The sequence below is a fragment of the Anas acuta genome, chromosome 1, assembly GCF_963932015.1.
Source record: "Anas acuta chromosome 1, bAnaAcu1.1, whole genome shotgun sequence".
In the NCBI taxonomy this organism is placed as follows: Eukaryota; Metazoa; Chordata; class Aves; order Anseriformes; family Anatidae; genus Anas; species Anas acuta.
The window spans coordinates 105,674,359-105,697,394 of record NC_088979.1 but is presented as its reverse complement, the minus strand read 5'-3'; the positions used below and the strand labels follow the sequence as shown (position 1 = coordinate 105,697,394).

At 36.6% G+C, this 23,036-nt stretch overlaps 1 long non-coding RNA gene across 1 annotated transcript in view; it reads left to right on the top strand.

Moving 5' to 3' along the window:
• Positions 1–5,270: 5,270 nt before the first annotated feature.
• Positions 5,271–23,036, top strand: part of LOC137860661 (uncharacterized) — a 170,589-nt gene continuing 152,823 nt past the window's right edge. The window contains exon 1 of the long non-coding RNA XR_011099122.1: positions 5,271–5,603. This is a non-coding gene — a long non-coding RNA (uncharacterized lncRNA). The remainder of the gene's footprint in view (positions 5,604–23,036) is intronic.

Sequence of the window (23,036 nt, the reverse complement as noted above, 5' to 3'; positions counted from 1 at the left end):
TGAACTCACAGGCTTCGTTTTCCTATTTCTCTCCCCCATTCCAGACAGGGCGGGGGGAAGGTAAGTGAACGGCTGTATGGTGTTTAGCTGCCAGACGGGTTAAACCACAACATCAGAGAACAAAATCTGGATTAAAAGCACCAATTTTAAATCCAGGTTCATTTCTCATTTAGTGGTTGAACAAGCAGTTTTAACAGAGGTGGTGATGGCAAAGGGACAGGCAAGAGCAATAGGGAATGGGATCTGCTTCAACTGCTAATGTTAAGATTCAGCGATCGTTAAAAATCACCAAAATGATTTTCATGAAAAGTGCCACTTAAAAAGTGGAGAATTAAAACAGAAGCAGGAATTGTTAAATCAGTGTTGTTCAGGGTAGGATTCAGTGATATGCAGGGTGACAGTTTTTCATCTTCTTGCTGCTAAAAGAGAGGGTCCTGGTTAGGCCACTATTTATCCCAGCTATTCACACGTGGTGCTTACTTTGTACTGGTTTTTGCCCTCACAGGGCTTATTTATGAGCTAGTTTAGTTAGTACATTGAATAATTTACTTAGAGACATAACTGGATAGATAGATTTCTGTCTGATTAGGGAGTTAAACAAGCTCCTTGGAAAGACCTGTGGGTGCCAGCGATGGAGCAAGGCAGAGGTGTGTGTTGCAGCTCTTCAGTAATTCAGCTGCTGTAGCAAACAGACAGCATGCATCACAGCTGGAAAAGAGAGACTGCATAAATGAAATGCATTAACTTGCACCAAATTTCCTGTTGCCTTGGAAATAGATTCTGGCTCCTTCCATGTAGAGATGGCAACACTAGCATTTCAACACTAGCATTTCAAGGAAAAGGTGTGGTTGTACTCTAAACAGCTGTGGACTGGTGAGGAGAAGGGAAAGGTCTCAGATTTTAACAGACATTTTCTCTTCTGTTTTGTCTCTATCTGGAGGCAGAACAGTTTTCTGTAGATCAAGCATAATGTAATATTCCTGCTCTGAGGAACCTGCTTTGTCAGGGGGGTTGGACCCAATGATCTTTTGAGGTCCCTTCCAACCCCTACAGTTCTGTGATTGCTCGCTATAAGGTGCTGTTCGTATGAGTTCTGCATATGTACATGTAATAGTGGTGAGGAGTTCTGGTAACAACTTCTGTTGTGCTTACGGAAGAACACAGGCACAAAACACCACTAAGAATTGAAGGAAAGGTGCTGTTTGTTTGTTTGTTTGTTTATCTTTTTCAAAAAAGGAGTAGAAAAATAGTTAAGAGAAACAAGGAAATGGATGTACAGTGAGGAAAAGTGTGATAGAAATTTAGTGCTAGTTGCAAAACACATCACCAGTGATAACTCAGGGAAAGGAGGTATATGGATGCAAAAGCCTAAATTCTAGATTACCTCTGAAAAAAAGTATTAAGGGAAAAAAGAGAGAGAGAAAGAAGAAAAAGCACCACATATAACTATATTTAGCTTTCATTTGCATGATTTCTGTTTGCCTTTGTCCTGGACTTTAGATGTTATCACATCTCCTTTCATGAATTGTTCATATCTAGAGGACTGGAACTCAGTAATTTTTTGCAGTGAACATGTTAGCCATATTGCTGCTGGTTGTTACTGCTGGAAAAATAATAGAATCATTAGGAAATGTCTTTTTTAATAAGCATTGCAGCAGGTATCAATTTATTTATTTATTCATTTTCATTTGTTGGGCAGTCATTCCTCATCAGATTACAGTGGGAAGGCCACCCTGCAAAGTCCTTGGCAGTTCTCCATTCTGTGCCAAGCTGCACTTCCCTTATGACAAGGAGCCTACCCATTCTACCTGTACAAAAATACATTGAACTGCAGCATGAGCAATATCACTGAAATGATCTGAATGAAAAGTACCACTTAAGTGCAGGAGAAAAAAAAAACAAAAAAAAACAGGAATTATTTTTGCATCAGTGTTGTTCAGCAGTCAGATTCCTAGTTTGGTGTAGCAAGCCACTGGGGCAGGTCTCCATTGTGGGGAACAACAGTCTGCCTCTCAGCTTGCAATACTAGATAAGGTTTTGAGCTTCTTTGGGGAGAACCATGAGGAATACAGAGAAAAGAGAAGGCTTTATGGTAAAGAATAATTCCAAGGGAATTAACCTTGTCCGTAAACCTGAAGTTGGTGTCTGCAGACTGTTTGCACTTCACTTCTAATGTATATGAAATGAGAAAAGAAAAAAAGGAAATTTAAAGATGACAAATGTAATATTTGATTCTTGGAGACATTTTTCCTTATAGATTGCATGAGTGCCATTGGGAGGCAGTTGGGAGAGAAGAAGCACAAAGCTTAGGGAACCTCCTTCCCTGTGGTGAGTAAGAGGCAGCGTGGAGCCTGCACAGCCCAACCTGCTGTTGCCCAGGGGAGTTCTGATGAAGAAATTGCCCTGGTGTGGAGAGTGGATCACTCTCCTTACTGCTGAAGAGTTTTGCACATTTACTAATACATATTTTTTACTGATTTTTTACACCTTTTCCCCAGAAGATAGGTGTTAGACCTGTCATTATGAGCCTCATGTCATCCCCCTAGAATATAGTGCATATTTTTCTCTCACTTTTTTCTCTGTTAAGGCGAGCATTTTCTCAGAAATTTTATTTTAGCTGCTAAAATCTTCTGAATGTGTAAGGGCGTTCAGCTTCATAGAGGTTAAGGATAGAAAAGAGCAGGATATGATCTGGGCTCCTTTACTCTTACTCTTGTATGTTACAAAACACTGAATGTCAGCTTTGTGTGAAATCCAATAGTGGATGTTTTATTAAAATGTACGGTTCAGTAAAATCTCTCTGATTTTGAACCTACTGAAAGATGAAGAATCCAGACATTTTCCTGGTTAGTTACTGTCACTGTTATGTATTTTAGCTCATTCGTATCCATTAATTGTGTCTCTGTTCGTGCCTATGTGAAGATAATTACAATAATGTTATAATTATTTTTTGTTACGAATTACACAGGCTGAGTTCCTCCGGTCACTGACTAAATAGGCTTTTTTTCTCTGGCTCTGAGTTGTTCTAAAGTTTGTTGCTCAATAGTAGCTATTCACGGGGCTCAAAGAGTGGCATGTAGTATTACAGCACTGATGCCACAGACTGAGCTAAAATCATTCCCCTATCCCTCTCATTAGTTGTTTTTGTATATCCATCCATCTCAGAATTCCACTGGGAATTCTTGTTGGTTACTGCCTAACCCTCACAGCCCTTAAATCCTTTCCAGGGTAGTTGTTTTGCAGGATAGCATCTTTCTCTGTATGAAGCTACATCCTTTAGACCTGCAAGATCCTCTTAATTATTTCCAATATATCTTTGTTTTAGAGAGCCTTTATTGTTTATTAATCATGTACCTCCAGATCATCAAAGGGTGAAAAATATATAAGATCTAGAAATATCTATTAAAATTGTGGGGAGGTGAAGGAGGCATTTCTCAATTTGATTTCCCCATTTAAAGGTTTTTTACATGGTCAGACAATGCTTAATTCTTTAACATTGACCTTAATGGTATTTTAGTGCTGCTAAACGGAGCATCAAGTGACATTGAGGTAATGTTTTTCATGACATGTAGGCTTCCAGAAAATCAGAGGCATTTCTAAACTTCCTGTGGAGGCCTCACAAAAACAGTGAAAGGAGGGGTGGTTAAACAAATGGAAAAGAGTAAGCGGGAACAAGAATTTGAACGTTGCTGGACATTGCTCCATTCTACAGAAATTTCTCTAGTATTTATGAGAGAGAAACAATGTACCTATCTAGAGACTTTAGATGGCACTTTGGGAATTCTGAGAGAGAATTACTTACATTTGCTAATCGACATGCTTATGTGTACAAAAACGTATTTTTTTTTTCTTAAACACATTATTTAACATAATCTTCAGTTACTAAGGAGATGGAAAGTATTAACATCCTCAGTGATTAAGAGTACAGAAAATAAATATTTATTAAAAATCCTAACATTCCTAGGATATAAATGGCTATATTTCAATCTAAATATAGGGATGTTTTTTTTTTTGTTTTGTTTCCTGATCAGCTTTAAATTCTTAAATATAATGCTAAAAAAGGGGGGATAAGCACCTCAAATTCAGTCTGCCATATATTTAAAACATGAACAAAAAAAGCAGTCACAAAATTTAGCATTTCTTTGTCATTTTTTAGTGACCAGGTATAAAGTCTTTGATAATTAAAGGGACATTTAATTTGAGATTTATACATTGTTATGATTTAGCAACAGTTTCATCTGAAACAAAATCCTCTCTACAGCCTATTAATATTTCTAATCATTAACCTCCAGGACTTTAAAAACCTCAGAATCCTCGAGTACCTGGAGGACTGCGGCCAATAAGAGATATAAAATGGATGTTGATTGGTAGTCCCCCAGAGGCAATTGTTCTATCCTTGTTAAGACTAAAGGCTATTCTAGCTTTCATTCATTTTATGTGTTCTGTAGCCAGGAAGCAAAACAAAACAAAACAAAACAAACTCTAATTTAGAAGAACTTTTTTTTTTTTTCCCCCTAAGATTCTCCCTGAATTCCTACAAATTGTCTTCTTCAGATCAAATGAAACGCTCTGTTCTACAGGAGTTTGAGGTGCTGAGAATTCTTTGATTTGTCAGAAAAACAAAACAAAACAAAACAACTGTTTTGATATGTCTGAAATAGGGTAAGGAAATTTGGAGACATTCTGTAATTAGGAGAGATTTTGAAATATCTCACTGGATAGCTGTCAGAAAACCTGTGGTACTCTGAGTCACCAGAAGGATCAATCAAATGAATGTGTGAATGCAGAGATAGGGAAAAAAAAAAAAAAAGAAGGAATTTTGTACTCCTTCTGAAAGACAGTCAAGTTTGTATGAATTAAGGTTTTTATGTACTTGTGTCAAGTACTGATGTTTTCATTATTTTATTCTGAACTGATTTCAAGGGTCACCACCTCTCTCTCTCTCTCTCTCTTTTTTTTTTTTTTAAATTGATAAATTAAAATGTGAATTGAGTTAGGTAAAGGACTAACAGTTGACAAAGATATATACAAAGAATCCTAAGACAACAAAGGTTGAAGGTGTTTCTGGAGGTCACCTGTCTCAAACTCCCGCTCAAACCAGAGATAGCTTTTTATTTTGATGCAATTATCAAGTTATATCAGGCTGCTCAGAGTCAGTTAAGCACTCTCTTTCCCAGGATGAAGGTTTCCCAAATCATTCTGGACAACCTGTCGCATTGTTTGATCTCCCTCATTATGAATTAATTTTCCTGATATCTATATATATTTCCTGTTATTGCACCTGTAGTTTGATAATGCCTTTTAGGAGCTCATATGAATTGAAAGCTAACCAGAAATTTAGAAGGAAAAACCAAATAAAACAAAACAAACTCATGAAGGAGTAAATCAGTCTCAAAATTGAGAGTCAGAACCTGCAAAACAGCTGCTATAAATTGTAATCCCAGTAAGTGGCATGTAATCCCAGCACCTGGCTCTTGTAAGGTCAACATTACAGAGACTCAAAGTTTTTATAAGGGTCATACTTTCATAGCTATACTTGCTTCTTAAGAATGAATTCAGAATCAGAGAGAACAGGAAGGTTTATTCCTGAGAGGACATGCTAGGTAGGTATTTCTCTTTTAGTATTCTGGGGATGAATGATTTATCTATATTCTCTATGGGCAGAATATCCTAGGAACTTTTATTTGTGTAGTGGTTTTGGGATCCTGTTAACATGTTGGGGCTGGGTAGATTCTTTTCTGCCTGAAGTATGTAAGAATGTGTATGGACCTCATAAATTTTCGAAACACATCTCTTTCTGTTCTGAACCATGTCTCAGAATGCCTATGTGAGGTAGGGAAATCTAGCTATCCTTAGTTACAAGTTTTTTTGTGAGTGTGAAGTTCTTGTCTTTAACTAAAAGTGCTCAAAGATACTGGTTTCTTTAACTTTCTTTTCTGTGAGGTCATTGGATTAAAAATTCCAATGAGGGAGCTATTTCACTTACTACTGTACTCTCGCTAAAATGGGAGACTTGAAAATTAAACTAAACTAAGTGTGTAACTTTGTGAGATGGCTCATCTAATAGATCAAGGGTCAGAGGAATGATGGTATAAAACTTTCAGCTCCTTCTTTTACGCAACTACCTCACATTGATTTCACTGACAGCTATCTGCCTGAGTAATTTCTGAGGTTTAGATCTAATTGCAGTATAAAGATTGGAGATTAAGTTTGTGGCAAGCCTTCTTGAAATAAATCTTTCAAGAAGTATTGCATGCTTTCTTGGATAATATTAATAATATTCTTCCTGCTTGCTTCATTCCCATGATATAATTCAGTTGTGAATTTGTGTACTGATTGGACGTGATGAAAATTCATAAACAAATGCTTAATATATAAATGTTAAACTGAAAAACTTTTGTGAATTCTTGTACTGTCCATTGCATTATTGGTGGAAAATGCCTATTATATCTTCATACTAATAGAAATCTAACAAGTTAGTGAAAAGCGTTAAGTAGATGTCAGGACCACAAGCTAATATGCGTTACAGTATTTCACAACTCCCGAAAGTACATAAACATGATTGCCATTTACTTGCAACAGCTTTAATCAAATTTGATCATGTTCTTACTAAATCTGTTTTTACTAAATCTGTTTTATCAATATAAGACTGTAATTATATAGTTGTTAATGTGCATAACAAAATACTGCATGCGCTTTGTACAAGACCATTTAAGCTTTCTGCCCGCTTCTTGAAACTATTTATTGTGAGTATTTACAATCTTGTAAATACTCAAATTATTAAGCTGTTGTGATCTTCAAAAACAAGCCTTTATTTGGTGGGAAAACTTTAGCAATTACTATCCCCAACTGTTTCTTCCTGATAAATTTTATAGAAGCTGTGGAGAATGCGAAAAAATAAAGAAAAAATAACTTCATTACTATAAAAGCTGTTTTTTTTTTTCTTTTTTTTGACTGGATAGTGTTTTAATCTTTTTTTTTTTTTAATTATGTCTTAAATATATTTAGTAGCAAATGTTGTAAGTAGATAGTGTGAAATATGTTCATCTGATTCGTGTCAATATGGAACAATGCTAGGGCCTCATAATGAAATGTGACCTTCTGTCTTATGTCCCCTTGTATAAATAACCACAAGTCCAAGAGAAAGAGTGATTAGTGTATATAGTTCTTGTATCTTGCAAAAGAACGGTCTAGCAGTTCATGTCGATAGAAGGTTTGAAGGGTAAACCTTGAGACTCGGGTCTGGGAGATAAGAGAATAGGGGGGAGTTTTTTGAGATAACTGCTGACTATTGCACGAGACACCACAACTTTCTGACATCTGGCCCAGAGACTACTAAATAAGGAGATGGGGGGAAAGCTGAAGAACAACCGAAGGACAAAGCCTGGGAGGAAGACTATGAGCCTTCAGTAAGAGCGACCCCCAGAGGGACCACCAGAGACTGATACATATGCATCCATGGGATGGTTCGGGAGCCAGGAAACTAATTATAATAACCCTGCCTTTTCCAAAAGTGGTGATGAATATGTGTTAGCCTAGGAGCATAAAAAACAGCTGCCTGATGTAACTGGTGTGTGTCTTGGTAGAGCAGAGACTCCCAGCGCTGTTTGCTTACCTCTATTCCTTTAATAAATTGTAAACTTTGATTGTAACCCTATTTGGGACTCAGTCATTTATAACAATAGTATTTTTTTTAAACATCAGTAGATACACTGTTGATATACTTTGCCTCTTTCAGCCAGTACGATAGCCAAAGTTAACTCACAGTGTATGTTATTTAATAGTGATAAATTTGATCTGTTTCTTCAACATCAGGCAAAAGAAAGTCTTGGGGAAAGGTGTAAGGGTATTTAAACCATAAAGTCTTATCTTTTTAGTGTTCCTTTTCATGTAGGATGTGCTCTACTTTACTTTGTTTTTACGTTACGCAAGTAAGACTAACTTAACATAGTTTTCCATTGTGAATCAAACCACATGCTTAGGTTACTTTACATGCATCATTCACCCCACTCAGCCTTGGAGACAGTGAATAGTGAGAAACAGGCTTTTTATCCTTTTTTTTTTGCTAGCTCTTTCATGTGGGGTTTCCTGTACTATTTCTAAATATGTTGAATGTATCCACTTCTGATGTAAATACTCCTCTCCTTGTTTTACGTAGCTAAAAAAGAAGGTGGATGTGTATCCATGCAACAAATCTAAGGCATTATGTGGACAATAGAAATATTGTATGTGATGGATAGAATGAACACAAGAAAGGAGAAGTAGTAATCTTCAAATTCTGTTATCCTCAAAGAAAGGGCTTCTTTTTGAGAAGAAAAAAAAGGCTGTGGACAGTCCCAGGTTGCATTACATTGAGATTGTCCTATTTAACCATCAACTTTCAAAATGTGAGGTGAAGCTTTGGATAAGGTGTTCTAGGGAGGGAGTGGGTGCCTACTGTAGCCTTTAGAGCCTATTACAATAAGTTGTTTTGAGCAGAGAGAAACTAAAAAGCTATGAGTATGATGGTATGATGAACAGGTTCCTCATTTCACATCTTTTTGAAGACAAGGCTGCTTTTTTTTTTTTTTTTTTTTTTTTTTTTGCAGTACTTGGTTTACTTTTCATGGCGTGGTATGTTCAACAGGCTGGGAGATGAGTATTTAGAAAGCTGCCTGGCAGAGAAGGACCTGGGAGTATTGGTTGATAGTTGACTGGATATGAGTCAGCAGTGTACTCGGTTGGCAAAGAAGGCCAACAGCATCCTGGCTTGTATCAGAAACAGTGTGACCAGCAGGGCTAGGGAAGTGATTGTCCCCCTGTACTCAGCTCTGGTGAGGCCACACCTCAAGTAGTATGTTCAGTTTTGGGCCCCTCGCTACAAGAAGGACATGGAGGTGCTCGAGCGAGTCCAGAGAAGGGCAATGAAGCTGGTGAGGGGTCTGGGGAACAAGTCTTACGAGGAGCAGCTGAAGGAGCTGGGCTTGTTCAGCCTGGAGAAAAGGAGGTTCAGGGGTGACTTTATTGCTCTCTACAGATACCTTAAAGGAGGTTGTAGTGAGGGGGGGGTTGGTGTATTCTTCCACGTGCCTGGTGACAGGACGAGGGGGAATGGGCTGAAGTTGTGCCGGGGAGGTTTAGGTTGGATATTAGGAAGAACTTCTTTGCGGAAAGGGTTGTTAGGCATTGGGATGGGCTGCCCAGGATAGTGGTTGAGTCACCATCCCTGGAGGCCTTTAAAGACATTTAGATGTAGAGCTTAGTGATACGGTGGAGGACTCGTTAGTGTTAGGTCAGAGGTTGGACTCAGTGATCTCGAGGTCTCTTCCAACCAAGATGATTCTGTGAATAATGCCATAAGAAACCTAGAACAACAGACAACGCAAATACTTCTTGCATTAGAACCCCAAAAGTTTATTGCTTAATAAGATAGATGATATGGTCTCTTAGAAATAGGAGAAAAAAAAAACACTAATTTATGAAATTACCACATCACTTTTATACAGAGTTGTGGAGTAGTATTGGAAAGAACTTAAGTAAAAATCTGTCTTAAAAGTCTAAAGCTCTGTATAAAGTAATTATCCAACTTTGGGGAAATTTCTGTCCTAGAGGGATTCCTGGAGCATTTTGCATTTGGAAGCTATCTCGTGCAAAAGCATTGGAAAATAAAATTTGTGGTTCATAACAGAAATATGTGTTGAATTCTTTGCAGTGGTAGGTGAAGTGAATATTCTCCTTTCCTCACTGATGCTGCTACTTGTGAGGAGGATAGATGGGGTAGCCTAGAGATGGCTCTTCTCTTTTTCTAGCCTCTTACCATCTTCTGACATAGCTCTCCCCAAATGTGATTGCATAAGACATATCCATTCCTTTTGAAATTGATTTCCAAGGCCAATTGGCTTTCAAATAGAAAGTAACCTCCTGCCATGACAAAAATTGGAGGAGGTCCCTGTAGAGGGATGAATAACCTCTTGAAACAGTGAAAAATGTCATAAATGCTAAATACAAGCAGAAATATCCAAGAACTGTCAGTGATAACATTTCTGGGGCTTGGAAGATGACACTGAGTCACTGAACTTTGAAATGGATTAGACTTTGTTGTTAACTTAATTTTTGCAGAGTTCATGAAGAGAAATATATAGATAGATAAATAGATGAGCAGAGAAATAAAAATAGATTGTATCTGAACATAAATTTCTTGCATTCTCTGTGGAATTTAAGTTTTGCTTTCACTACACTAACAAAGTTACTCTATTCACAAGTTTTAGTACTCATAAAAGCTCTTAATTTATATGGCTATATTTACTTTCTGTATTAATTGTATGGTGAATTTTTAAATTGTATGTGTATGATAATACCATCTTTATTGCTTTAACCTAGTGTAGCAAAGCCAAGAAACCTCCAGCAGTGCTTGAAGTCAGTTGTTCTTAGTGTATGAATGCACGCAGGGAGGAGGGAAAGCAGGGGTCTGTGCATTGAGGCAATACTTGTTCTTTGATGTCCTCAGTCCTGAATGATTAATGGCAAATTGAGATTCTGGACTTGCACAAGAAGAAGCATAGAAATCAACACAAGTGTATTTCTGATTTGGAGGAATGTTATGTAGTTAGTAAATAGCAGAATATACAAATGGTATTAAGCTGTTGTCCCTTAAATGTCCTCACTAGGCTCCTCATAGGAGGTAAGTCCCATTGTCTAGTAACAGCCATTTCTGTAGAAGGTAACTTCAAATTGTTTTTATTTTATTTTATTTTTTATTTTTAAGGGGCTGGAAGTATTTTGGTGTCAGATGGTTTTAAATGAGAAGCATTTAATCTTAGTTTATAACATGATTTCTATAGCAACGTAATTATAGGGATATGCTTTCAGAAAAACTCTGGAATGGCTAATAGTGTCAGAAATCAGAACAAATTAATACACAGTGATTCTCTGCTGTGCATGTGAGTACAACGGGGAAGTTAGAAAAATGCAATATCTATTCTCAAGTCAAATAACTGAAAACTGGATTGTCTGAATATAACTGAAGGAGCAACTTACTGCTCATCTAACAACCAAGCTTTAATAAAAATGGCTATTAGACCTGTAAGGGACGTCCATCTCTAATAGAAGGCAAATGTTGTAAGATTATATACAGTACTTATTCTTCAGCTGGCTTAATTAATGTAGGAAGGCAGAAGTTTTGGGAATCCTATCAAGTTAATGTTGGTAAGTTTTGGTAATTTAGCACTTAGTACTTTTTTTATTCATGGAAAAATGAGAACACTCCTTTTAAAAGAAAAAAACAACACACCAACCTGTTACTGAAAACTTATGTACAAGAAGAGCTAAAACATATCTCTTAATATCATCAAACTTGGCATAGCATTTGGAGTGAAGCAATTCTTACCTCCTAGAAAGACTTCAGATTGGATTAACTAATATTAAAATCAATTAAATACAGTTAATTGAATAAAAATTCAATATAGTTCCCTTTGAACTCTATTTTGAATTAGCTTTTGGGTAACCTACAAAATTAATCTAGATTACGTTAACTCACTGCATGAAATCCTGGCTCCACTGAATTCAGCGGTAGAACTCCTGTGGACTTCATTCAGGTCAGAATATTATTGAAATTACAAAATCTTCATTATAGAATAGCTTGAAAGGGAATTTATTACCATCTAGTTCTAACCCCCTGCTATGGGCAGGGACACCTCCCACTAGATCAGGTTGCTTAAAGCCCCATCCAGCCTGGCCTTGAACACCTCCAGGGATGGGGCATCCACAGCTTCTCTGGGAGAGCTGTTACATACAGTGCCTTACCACCATCTGAGAAAAGACCCTCCTCCTGATATCTAATCTAAATCTCCCCTCTTCTAGCTTAAAACCATTCTTCCTTGTTCTATTACTATCTACCCATGTAAAAAGTTGTTCTCTATTCTTGTTATAAACCCCCTTTAAGTACTGAAAAGCTGCAATTATTTTATTTCTTTTTTTTTGGGGGGGGGGGGGGGGGGGGGGGGAGGAGGGAGGAAGGGAATGAGGGGGAAGTATTGTTGGTTTGATTCCAGGTTCTCTAAATTTTTGATTTCTCTAAATGCTTCCTCTGCAGCCTAGAGCTTTACAAAACCATTGGGTTCTTTGTCAAATGTCAGGATCAGAAAGTCGGGGGCATCATCATTTTTGCCTTGTTTTCCTTATTGTTGTGGTAGTTGGTTTGAAGTGTTACCATGGGTCTTAAAGTAACTTTAACCTTTACCAGGAGATAGGTGGATACAAATACATAAATAACTGTCTCTGTGGTTAAGTGCAAGCCAACTTTTCCAAAGCTGTTGCTGTTTTGGATTTGTAGCTAAAATTTTGTTAACACCTGAGTGTAGAGAGGGAAAGTGAGTGAGCAGCTGTGTGCCTTACTGCTGTCAATCAGCTGCACTTCTTTAGCTTTCTGGTTATATTAGAAAAGAACATGGGGTATATTTGCTGTTTTTCCAAGCCTCTCCCTATTGGAGAAAATGTTATGGTTCAGACTGAGACAAAATACTCTATCCAGTTCTGTTGCTACGTATGCTTCTGTCTACTTGAAGTATGTCAAGCACCCTCTTCTTTCTGAAATAAGTCTGGCTCTGTCTTAAGATATTAATAGATTACATCCTGACTGTGTGATATTACTTAAATACTGTTTTTTTCCCCTTTCATATGGTTAAAGGAAAAATAATCTTAGAATGCAATATAGATGTGTTCCATGATTGCCTTCCACTTTGGGGGTATTTCTGTTTCTTTTAGTTAAAGAACTGACAGATCTATGGCTTATAGCAGAATTCTGATACTGAGCAGAACATTCTTGATCAGGAAGATTGTGCACTCTGTAATGTTCTGAATATCTGTTTAGATTTGGCTGAGTAGCTGAAAAGTTCCACTTTTATGTTTTGTGTTCTAAAGATTGTTTCTTTTTTCCCCAAAAATGCAATACAGAAATTATTTTAAGTAACCTAACTAAATGAATTGAAATCTTTTTTTGAGGACTTAATGTGAACTAAAAAGCATTGGTATCTGGTATAAGAATAAATATTTGCACAGGAAGCTTATTTGACAGCATTTGCTATATATATTATTAATTGGATTTTTGGCTTTCATTAAAATGTTTAGAAACTTATTTTTGCAGTTCAACATGCTCTTGTACCCATCTTTTTTTCATGAGGCAATTTTATGAGGGGACTAGAGGCATAAGAATGTGTAAGAGAAAAGGGGGGTGGAGAACTGAGAATTGAAGAGAGTACCCTCATAAAATTGCAATCTTCGGTCTGGTCTTAGACTATGATCCTCTTGTGTGTACTGACTGTTCTGCTTGGAGGCAAGAGTGCAAGTCCATCTCTTGCAGTAGCCATAGACTTTGTCACTTTCTCAGCTGGTTCCAAGGGGACATTGAAGGTTCAGGTCATTGTGGTGAAGGAGGAGAGAATGCCTAAAGGAGAGAAGGCTGCAAATGAAGATGCTGTGGGGTAGAAATTGCCCATCTTAAGAGAAGACAGGCTGGTGTACTTGAATGGAGTTCTACAAAGATGTGTAGTAGTCTGATTACTGGACCCACCCAGATTTGTTACTGATGTAATACTGATGTAATGGTGCTGTTACTCATCATACTCCTTGCTGAGGGAAAAGTATCCACTGGTCTAAAAGCTGCTTTGGGATTAAAAGGTATGCAAAAAACATCTACAGTAGTTAGCCAGAAAAATCTACAAATAAAGATCAAGTGTAATTAGTCAGTGTAGGAAAAACCCCATTTTGTAGTCAAAGTTAATTTATGCTATTTGTTATGGTATGTTTCTCTTCAACTGTTTTCTTGTTTTACTTGGCATCAAATTGGTGTAAATATTTCATACACTTAAAATATATTTTAATAATATCTAAACAAAATGCTTTATTTTTTTCCTTTTCTTTCTTGTATTTACTTAATTCAATATGAATTTATAAATGAACATAAACCACATTTTTTGACAAATGTGCTATCCAACTCCCAGACTGTTTAGTCCTAAGTAGAAATTCAATTTCAAAAGGGGTGATGGAAGCTTGGTTGGGTCGATAGGTGAACCCAGGTTCCACCATTTTCACCACCTCCTAGTCCTCAGCCAGTGATGGTGGAGTAGTGTAGGAACTTGCAATCTCAGGTGTGCCAAGAATGCAATAGGGGCTTCCTGTAGATGCTTTCCCAAGCCCGCATCTTAAGCCTCTTGAATCAGGAGACCATAAGCTGCGTTTATGTAAAATGCAGGCCTTGTATGTAAAAGTCTCATGGGTTATAATAAGTACGGACTATAAGATGATTCTGATCAATCTGAGGAGTTTTCAGACAGAAACGCAAAACTTTCTTCCCTCTTCTTTACTTGTCTCCACTCAACACTAACTTAAGGAAAAATCTCAGTGTAAGTGGTAAATTAGGCTTTTCTCATGTAGGTGTGAACTGTGATCTTTGTGCAGCAGGTTCTGAAACTGTAATTCACTAAAATTAAACGAAACTTCATTCAGTTGCTGCTACACGCAAGTTAGTAAGTTTCAGCAGTGTTTATCCTTTTTAGTGTGATTCCAAAATCAAGACTCTTAAACTTAAAATCAATAGCTTCAGTGCTTCCCATATACAAACATGTAAAATACTTCTTGACAAGTATTTGAATTTTGGTTTACTTAACTGGGTTTTAGAAATGTAAACTTGCTTTAAGAAGAAAAAATCTAGTACTTGTATCTTCCTACAGAGTAAGTATCAAGTTTTTGTTGCACTTTATCCTCTGAAGGGAATAAAAAAAATTGAACAGATGGTTGTTATATGTTACTAGCATGTCAGAATTGCACACCAGATTATGGAAATAATCAGGAAAATATGTACTCTGAAATAAGTATGTAAACAACTCAAAGAGGTGGTAGTGTTGTGGATTTGTTTTGAAATTAGTTTTGAATTAGAGGCATTTTACGGAACATATTGCGTTTCTATTTCCTTGTATCCTCTTTGTCAATGTTTAAAAGAACCTAGTATAGTTTGTTCATTAGAAACAAGGAAAGTTCTGCTGGATGTAGGCTAGCTACACAGACCATTGTAGGTGCTGGTGTAGGTTTTGACACTAGGTGAGCAGGTGATCTTTAAGCGGTAATACTCTCCTAATGACAGCAAGGGTAACATTTAAAGGCCACTCTATATATGTCTTCAAAAATTAATTGGTGAGTTAACCACATCTGTTCCAGTGAATTCAAGTAAAACCAGCACCCTAGGTATAAAAGTCTACTTTAAATGTAGAGAGTAGTAGATATAATTCTCATTTGCTGGACAACTTCACTCAGCGTTATTTAACTCTCTGCTTAATTTCAAAATGCTGCTTGAACCAATGCTATTGGTATAGTACCTCACAGAACATACATTGCTGGTGGGCTTTCCTAACCTGTGTTGATATAACATAAATAGTAGTGATGATACTAAGTAAGAAACAATTAGTGAACTATGTGATATCTTTCTGTTGGCAAGTGTAATATGGCACTGCAGAATGAGTACAAGGGCTGTGTGCATATTTGTGTTTACCTTCACACATAAATACATCTTATCAAGCTACTTCAGGGTCCAAACAGAGCAAATCAAGAAATTGTATAATCTTGTGCACAGAGTTCTTAAAAATAATAACTTTAAGCCACAAGCATCCCACAATATAAACTCAAGCTTAACTTTCACTGGTTATTTTTCCTACTACTGTACATATACATATATTTGTCATAGTGATCGCATGGCATGTTATTACTATTACTGAATTCATGATGTGACACTACTAGCATTAATGTCCCTAGACTATCTCAAGTTAAACTTTTAAACATCACGCAAGATCTGCTAGGGTTGCATGTTATTAGCTAACGTGATTTTCAACATATCTGGGTAGAGCTGTTCTTTATGACTTTTGTTTTCCCTCTGAATAAGGTGATGTACAAGCAAGACTTTTACAAAACCCTCATTTGTCGAAGTAGCCCATGCTTGTCCCTACCCCATAACAACCCAGGGTAGCTCTGGCCTTCTCTGAGGTACTAGCACCAGCTGTAACTAAGGACTAAAAAACATAGTTTGGGCAAAAGTTCATTCAGCCCAGTACTCTCTTCTAAGCAGCAATGCAAAACAGATGTTTAAATATGAGTGAGGTAATCATATAATGAAATTTCTACTTGGATGCTCTACTTGAGTCCAGCAAACTGTGATTCATGGATGTCCTGAACCAAGCACTGTATGTCTGTAGCTGGCAAGTTGGGGTGGACTTTTTTCCATGAGTTTGTACATATGCAAAGGTGTGTGTGTATACAAACATAATGTAAGGAATGTTGTTTTTCTTAAACCTAATGTAATAGATTTTGGAAAAAATTCTAAAAATCAGAATTTTACTTTGAACAAGTAGCTTCCCTGTTATCAGCTGCTAGAGATGCAACTACTGTCCAGCCACCTAAAGCAGCATATGTCAGCTGCATAAGAACAATCCTCTGAACCAGGAATAGTTTCTACTGGACACGTAATAGCAAACTATAACCCCTTTCTAATTCTTCTGTGTCTGGAACGTAACTGCTTTATATAGCAAAAATGATGTTAAATGAACTTGCTGGATTCAGAAACACTCAAAGTTCTGAAATAGGAGACTGCATGTGCAACTTTTTCATGTGCCTGGGATTTTAGTTCTGTGTCTCTTTTTCTAGCAGCTATGCATTATTTAACTTCATTAAAAACATGCATAATATTCTTTTGATCAAATATGGCTTCTACTTTGATCAAAAGAAATAAAATAAAAATCAAGCATGTTCTGTCATAACAATCCAGAGTCTGTCCTGTGTGCAGGATATCCACTGGAGACTCACCTTTGCAACTAAATATAGCAAGGGACAGAAATTTATATTTATTTATTTCAATTTATAGCTAACAGGATGGATTATTGTAATCTGATACTTTTTTGCTGAATGGTAATTAATTCTGTACGATTTTTAGTTCTAGGAAGATTAAAGTTGCTGTATTTCTTTACCTTCATTTTCTGGTAATAAATATATCAATGGTTGGTAGGAAACATTCTGGCAGATGGATAGATTTACAAAACAAAACAACAACAAAAAAAAACCGAGCCTTTCCATCAGTTTCAGTATTTTCAGACAATTGGCATGCTCTGTGATGGGACAAATAGATGAGATGTAACTTAAAACAGCATACTATAAGTTGTACATAAGTGTTAGAGCTTAAGCAAAATTATAGTTTGAACTAGAGTTGATCTTGATCTATAGAAAGGACTGTAATGGGGCTGGGGAGGAAGCTAACACATTTTCCTAAGTGGGAATTTAGATATTTGATTTCTAAGAACCTTTAATATGAAAAATTCATTGTGTAAACATAAGCTATTTTCCATGTTAATCAGAGCATTTGTCTTGCTAATTACTTAAATGATATACTAATTAGTTGCATAATCTCCTGAGGTATGAGTAGACTTAAATGTATGTTTTTTTTTCTAATCAAAAATCTTTTTATTTTGATAAGACTTGCTTTTATTCATGTTATCCTGCCAGTAAGAAGACACAAAGAAAAGTTTTTTAAAAAAACTTCCTTATTTTTTTTTTTTTTTGGTTTAATCAAATGTGGTAGGGGATAGCCAAAGAAACATCTCAAGTTGACCTCTGAAGTGCTTAGGGAGTAAGCTAGTTTTCTGATTTTCTGAAATGCACTTTCAATGGTCATGTTTTAAATTATTATTAAATCTCCATTTATAATGGGAAGTGGCTCTGCTACAAACTTACGGAATGATATGGGGAAAAGCTGGCTACTGGAAGAGAGAACCTTGGCTCTAAATCTTTCTAGAATGCTGAAGGGGCTCCAAATTGGCTCTCCTTCTGCCTCTCTATCCTTTGTCACTTCATTTGAGTGTGCTCAGTAAAATTCTTTGTTGTAACCCGTGTTTCTCATATTAAAGCAGCTGCTGAGTTAGGGCAGGAAATGGTGATAAATACCATGCAAAGCAAGTCTTAGTAATGCTGAGGAACATGTCAAACAGCCGTCAGTGTTGCTTAGTCTTATAAGCCTGGCTTTTGAAGCTGCTTCCCTTCCCATTTATCCAAAAAGAGTGGGAAACTGCAATAGCACCTGTACTGTGTGATCTTTCCTCTTCAGCAACCTGAACCTTCCCAACCTTCAAGAGCAGTTGTTCAGAACCTAGCCCTGAACTTGGCACACAGGTTGGCATCAGTTCTTTGGAACCTTTGGAAATGCTAACACAAGCTCATCTTGCTCTTAGTTCCTGCAATAGCTGGCTTATGTAGCAATTCATGGGTACCACTTCATGAAAAGTATGAGGTTGTGGTACATTAATGTAAGACGTGTTGCCGCAGAACCATGGTGGACTTGAGACAAAAATCATAAATTACAGATGTATACATATTAATAATAGGGTACACAGAAAATTCATAGAGGAAAAACCTGATAGAAGTTCTGTGAGTAGTTTGCCCTAAAAAAAAGCAAAACTAAATATTCTGAAAACATGGAAGGAAAAATATTCTGAACATTAATTTCTAGACATATTTTTAGCCAGAATTTTTTGCCTTGCAAAGGGAAAGAAACAGGCTTATTGACAATGTTGTAGGGGGTTTTATACCACTGAAGGAATTATGTGTAGCTTACTGTTGGAAACAAATAGAATCTTACTAAAACTATTTAAAAACAGAAAAATTCTGCCTTCTTTCAATGGGTGGGTTATACCACCACCCCTTCAAATCAATTACAACCAGGTCTTCAAACTAGGATTGGCTGCTAGAATCTACTGTGGCTCTGATAAGACTTACATTGTGTAGTTTGTGAAGCTGTAGTAAAGTCAAGAGCTTCTTAACCAGTCTGTAATGTGAGTTTGGGCTTGAATTCCATTTCTAGTTTTTCCTTCATGGAGACTAAACAGCTTGCATTAGAAACTAGCCTTGCACTGAATAGAATTTTATTATCTAGCATGATTTACTCTTCATCTAAAGGAATAATTGTCATTCCATTCAAAACTTGAAGTCCGTATAATAGATTACTTTTCTGATGCATACAGGAGCATTTAAAAAACAAAAAATAAAACTTATCTATTGTGCTCAGCTTATTTGGCAGCACTGTGATTCCAGTGCAGTCAATTTTTCCTTTCTGCTTAAGCACCTTCAAGCAATGCTGATTCTGCAGGCCTGATTCTGCTATTAGTGGTAAGGTTCATAAAACTGGAGTCGTCAAAACAGGAAAAAGCAATTGTCCTACCATAGTCCTGCTCTTCAGCTGAGGAGCCAATCCACTAAATTGGCCTACTCTCATACTGCAAATTACCACAGGCTTTTGAAGAACTATGATAACATTGTCGTATCCATAATATAGAAATCGTTTCATCTAATACTGTAATCTTTAAGGTGGAAAACTGCAGCTATTTAATAGCACACAGAAATATTATAAAACAATTTTTGTCCAGCAAATGAAAAGCAAAATCTTATCCAGATAAAACTGCAGGGAAAATATAGATAGGGAGAAGAAAATTATCAGTTGTGATTGAATTTGGCAAGGACAGGGAAGATAACTCTAGCCTTATGAAAAGTGCTATGGGATCTTTAACGATCAATCACAAAGGGACCTCAGTTGGCTGTATTGTGAAGTTACTATACAGATAGACTCATTAGTGGAAGATTCCAATGATCAAATACACTTCTTTTTAATTTTAGTGATGTCTTTAGTCTTCTACCATGGGTTCCTGTGGTCACAAATTGAAAGCTTTATTGGGGGGAGTATTTTTTTGTTCTCTCTCTTAAATTAGGTTTTGTTCATGTTAATTCTATGCTTCTGTCAGTTGAGCAAGAAGAAACACACACTTTTTTTTTTTGTAGTTTATCACTCAATAGTGACTGTTTTCCCATAGAGTCAAAAATCAATTGCTGCTCAAAATGCCCATGCAGACAGAGGAATGCATCGTCCTACTAGTCAGTATGGCCATCTGAGGAAAAAAATCAATATATTTTTCTTAAGGAGGGTACCTGAAAGAGGAGAAAGCAGTTTATTTCTGCCTGATGAAATTGCTTCAAAGTTGAGTTATCTGCCATTAAGCTCTGTATTTATCCTGGTCACTGTTCAGGCTGCTGGAGTGAAGTGCTCTGGCAGTGCTCCTATTATATTATAAGCCAAAGTTGCGAGCACTTGGAAAAATTGTAGAACTAGAAAGTTTGCTTGAAAGGGAAGTGCAGGAGACTTTTTTTGGTGGGTAGGGTTTTTGCCTTTCTGAAGGTAAAGTTTTGTTTCTTTTTTTTTTTTTTTTGGCCTGTTTTTAAACACAAGCTGGTTTCTTGCTGAAAGAAACCATCCAGTGTGAAACAAGGTCCTGTAACAGATGGTCATTCCCTCTTCATGAGTCTTATGAAGAGGTTACTTCCTACAACTTAACCTGAATTCCAAGTAAGGTAAGAGAGTTACTACCCATCCTTATTCAGCACTAGCAATAATCCATCATTGTTAGACTTCTCAGGTTGAGTCCCTCTAGAGATAACCTTCTTAGTGCTTCCTGTCTTTCAGAACTCCTCTAACTACTAATTCAGCTGAAAAAAAAAAAACAAAGCTTCTCTGGCTATCCCTATTCTCTCTGAATAAGCTAATCAAAGGTCTAAAGCCAGATTATTTTTTAAGGAAGTGTGTGCCTATTCTTTGTGTTACTGCTACTTCCCTTTCTTTTATTTAGACATACAGATTTCTCCCAGCTGATGACTTCTTACAATAAATTCTGCTTTTAGACAGGTGGTTTTCTAGACAAATGCTATTTGCTCTTACGTTACTTAATCTAGACCTATTATTTTAAAAGGTACACAAAAAGAAAAAGGTTGAACTAGGTCCAGATTAAACTTTCAAGTCTTCATATTCTCCCTGACTAGCCAATCTGGGAAGTAAAATGAGAAAGGAATAAGTATGCGAGTATTATTTTTATATGGTATCAGTACTTTTTTTCTTGATATTTCAAAACTATTCGATATTCGATATGAAAGCAAAAATAACCTTAAATATCAGAACCAGGGATTCCTGAGAAATTTAGTGAATTAAGTTCCTGCTTTTTTTTCTTTGAGAACAAGTTTAGCAATTCTTCAAATTCATAAGTGAACATCAGTTTGGACCTGTATTCAGTGGATTTCATGCAATGTTACAATATAACCTCCACAGATTCACACAATGGAGTTTCTATCCAAGAAGGGTGTTAGCAAAGCTGTTATGTGTGTCACTGAAGAGATTGACTGACAGAGCTGTGTAGATGAGTGTCCCCCCCACATCTCTCCTCTTCTGGTGTAATGGATTTAGTAGTTGATTGTCAACAGCAAATACCTTACTGCAAAATAAAAAGAGAAAGCTAAGCAGAGAGACTGAGTTTGGTGAATATACCACTTTCATGTCAGATGGGAAGTATCACTGAGTTGTTAAAAAGTTGATTGAAACCAATTAAAATCAATAGAAACTCCCTCATTAACTTTCAAATGTTTTGCATTGGTCCTTTAAAAGATATTTGTTCCATTGGCTGAACTGACATGTGGCCAAACCTAGACAAAATCCATTTGCCTTCAAACTCTATTGGGGAAAAAAAGGAAAACTTTCTGGAACTGCCAGCTTTATTTGATGTTTATTTGAGAGTTCAGTTGCACTCCCTATTTCCCATATTTCATCCTAATCCTATTGCTTTCCTACTCCTGACGTAGTCTCCCAAGAAAATCTGAAGCCTAAGTAGACTAATTTTATTTAAGAAAACACTGCATATTGATTAGGTCTGCAAATCTCCAGTTCAATCTCCCTTGATAACAGAGACCTTCAGATCAACCTTTGAATAAGCAAAACTAAATGCTTTTTGGTGCAGGAGGTAGTGCTAATTACACAAATTTAGAGGGAACAAGTTTTCAGCTTAAGCAGTTTGTCATAATTTACCTGATGTAAACTAGATATTACACTTTTTAAGGACCTACTCCCACATTTGCTATTTATTTTTTATGATATGCTATGTAGCAATGCATCTGAAAGTTGGTCTCTTCTCTATAATCTGTCTTTATCTTTTTCTTGGCCTCCATCCTAATGCTTCTACTTCTTCACTCAGCCACAGAAAATACCTTAATTCACTGTTTTCCTTCATTCATGCTGCATAGGTTTTGCTATTGTTGAGTGAAATTGCTGTGTAATGTGGAATACAGTATTATATAAGAAAGTGCTGTTTAGAAATAAGTCCTTGTACTGTACAAAGTAATACTACATGGGAAATACCTCGTGGTAGTGATGATGATAGGAATCATAAAACACAAAGGAGATACAAGCAAGGAAAGCAAAAAATTAGCTCACAGGTTTGAAAGCTTCCCTAGTCCAGTATGAGCCACCCAAATGTAAAATTACATCAGAAATGATCATTGCAAACATTGTTTTTAATTAGCAACAGACACATTAATTGCAATGATATATCTGTTTATCTCTCAACAAAATAGGTAAATCAGAAATTCCATTCATCTTTCTCATCTTAACTGATCATTTTCTTGACTGCATGAATAAGCTACCTCCTAATTTATTTTAGTTATGTTAATAAATAGCTATTAGACTACAGTGAAGCTATTTGTTAGTCATAGCTGATATATTATTTAGAGATTGTAATAAGCCTAACCATTCTCATTATTATCAATCTCAATAGACAGATCTGAAGAGAGCAGGGTAAGTCTGCAAAACCTTAGTCTGTAAATGTTAGCTCAGGCTGTAGTTGGCAGTTCTCTTAGAGATCCACAGCCCTCTAGTCAGGCCAACGCTATTACTACAAGATATAATTTACGTGCAACAGATTCACACTGTATAGGCATAGCCATGCTTGTGTTGATACTTGGCCATGCATCCTTGGTCTAAAGCTAATGGACAATTATGATTATCCCTGTCATGGGAGTGGCTCAAATCTGTGTGTATACCTCTTCAGAGATTAAGTAACTTTGGTCTTCAGCAGTGGTTCAAATTTGCCAGGTTCAAGCCATGTTCACTACTGATAACTTGAGGCATCTGATTGTACCAAGTAGCTAAGTGACTACTTCTG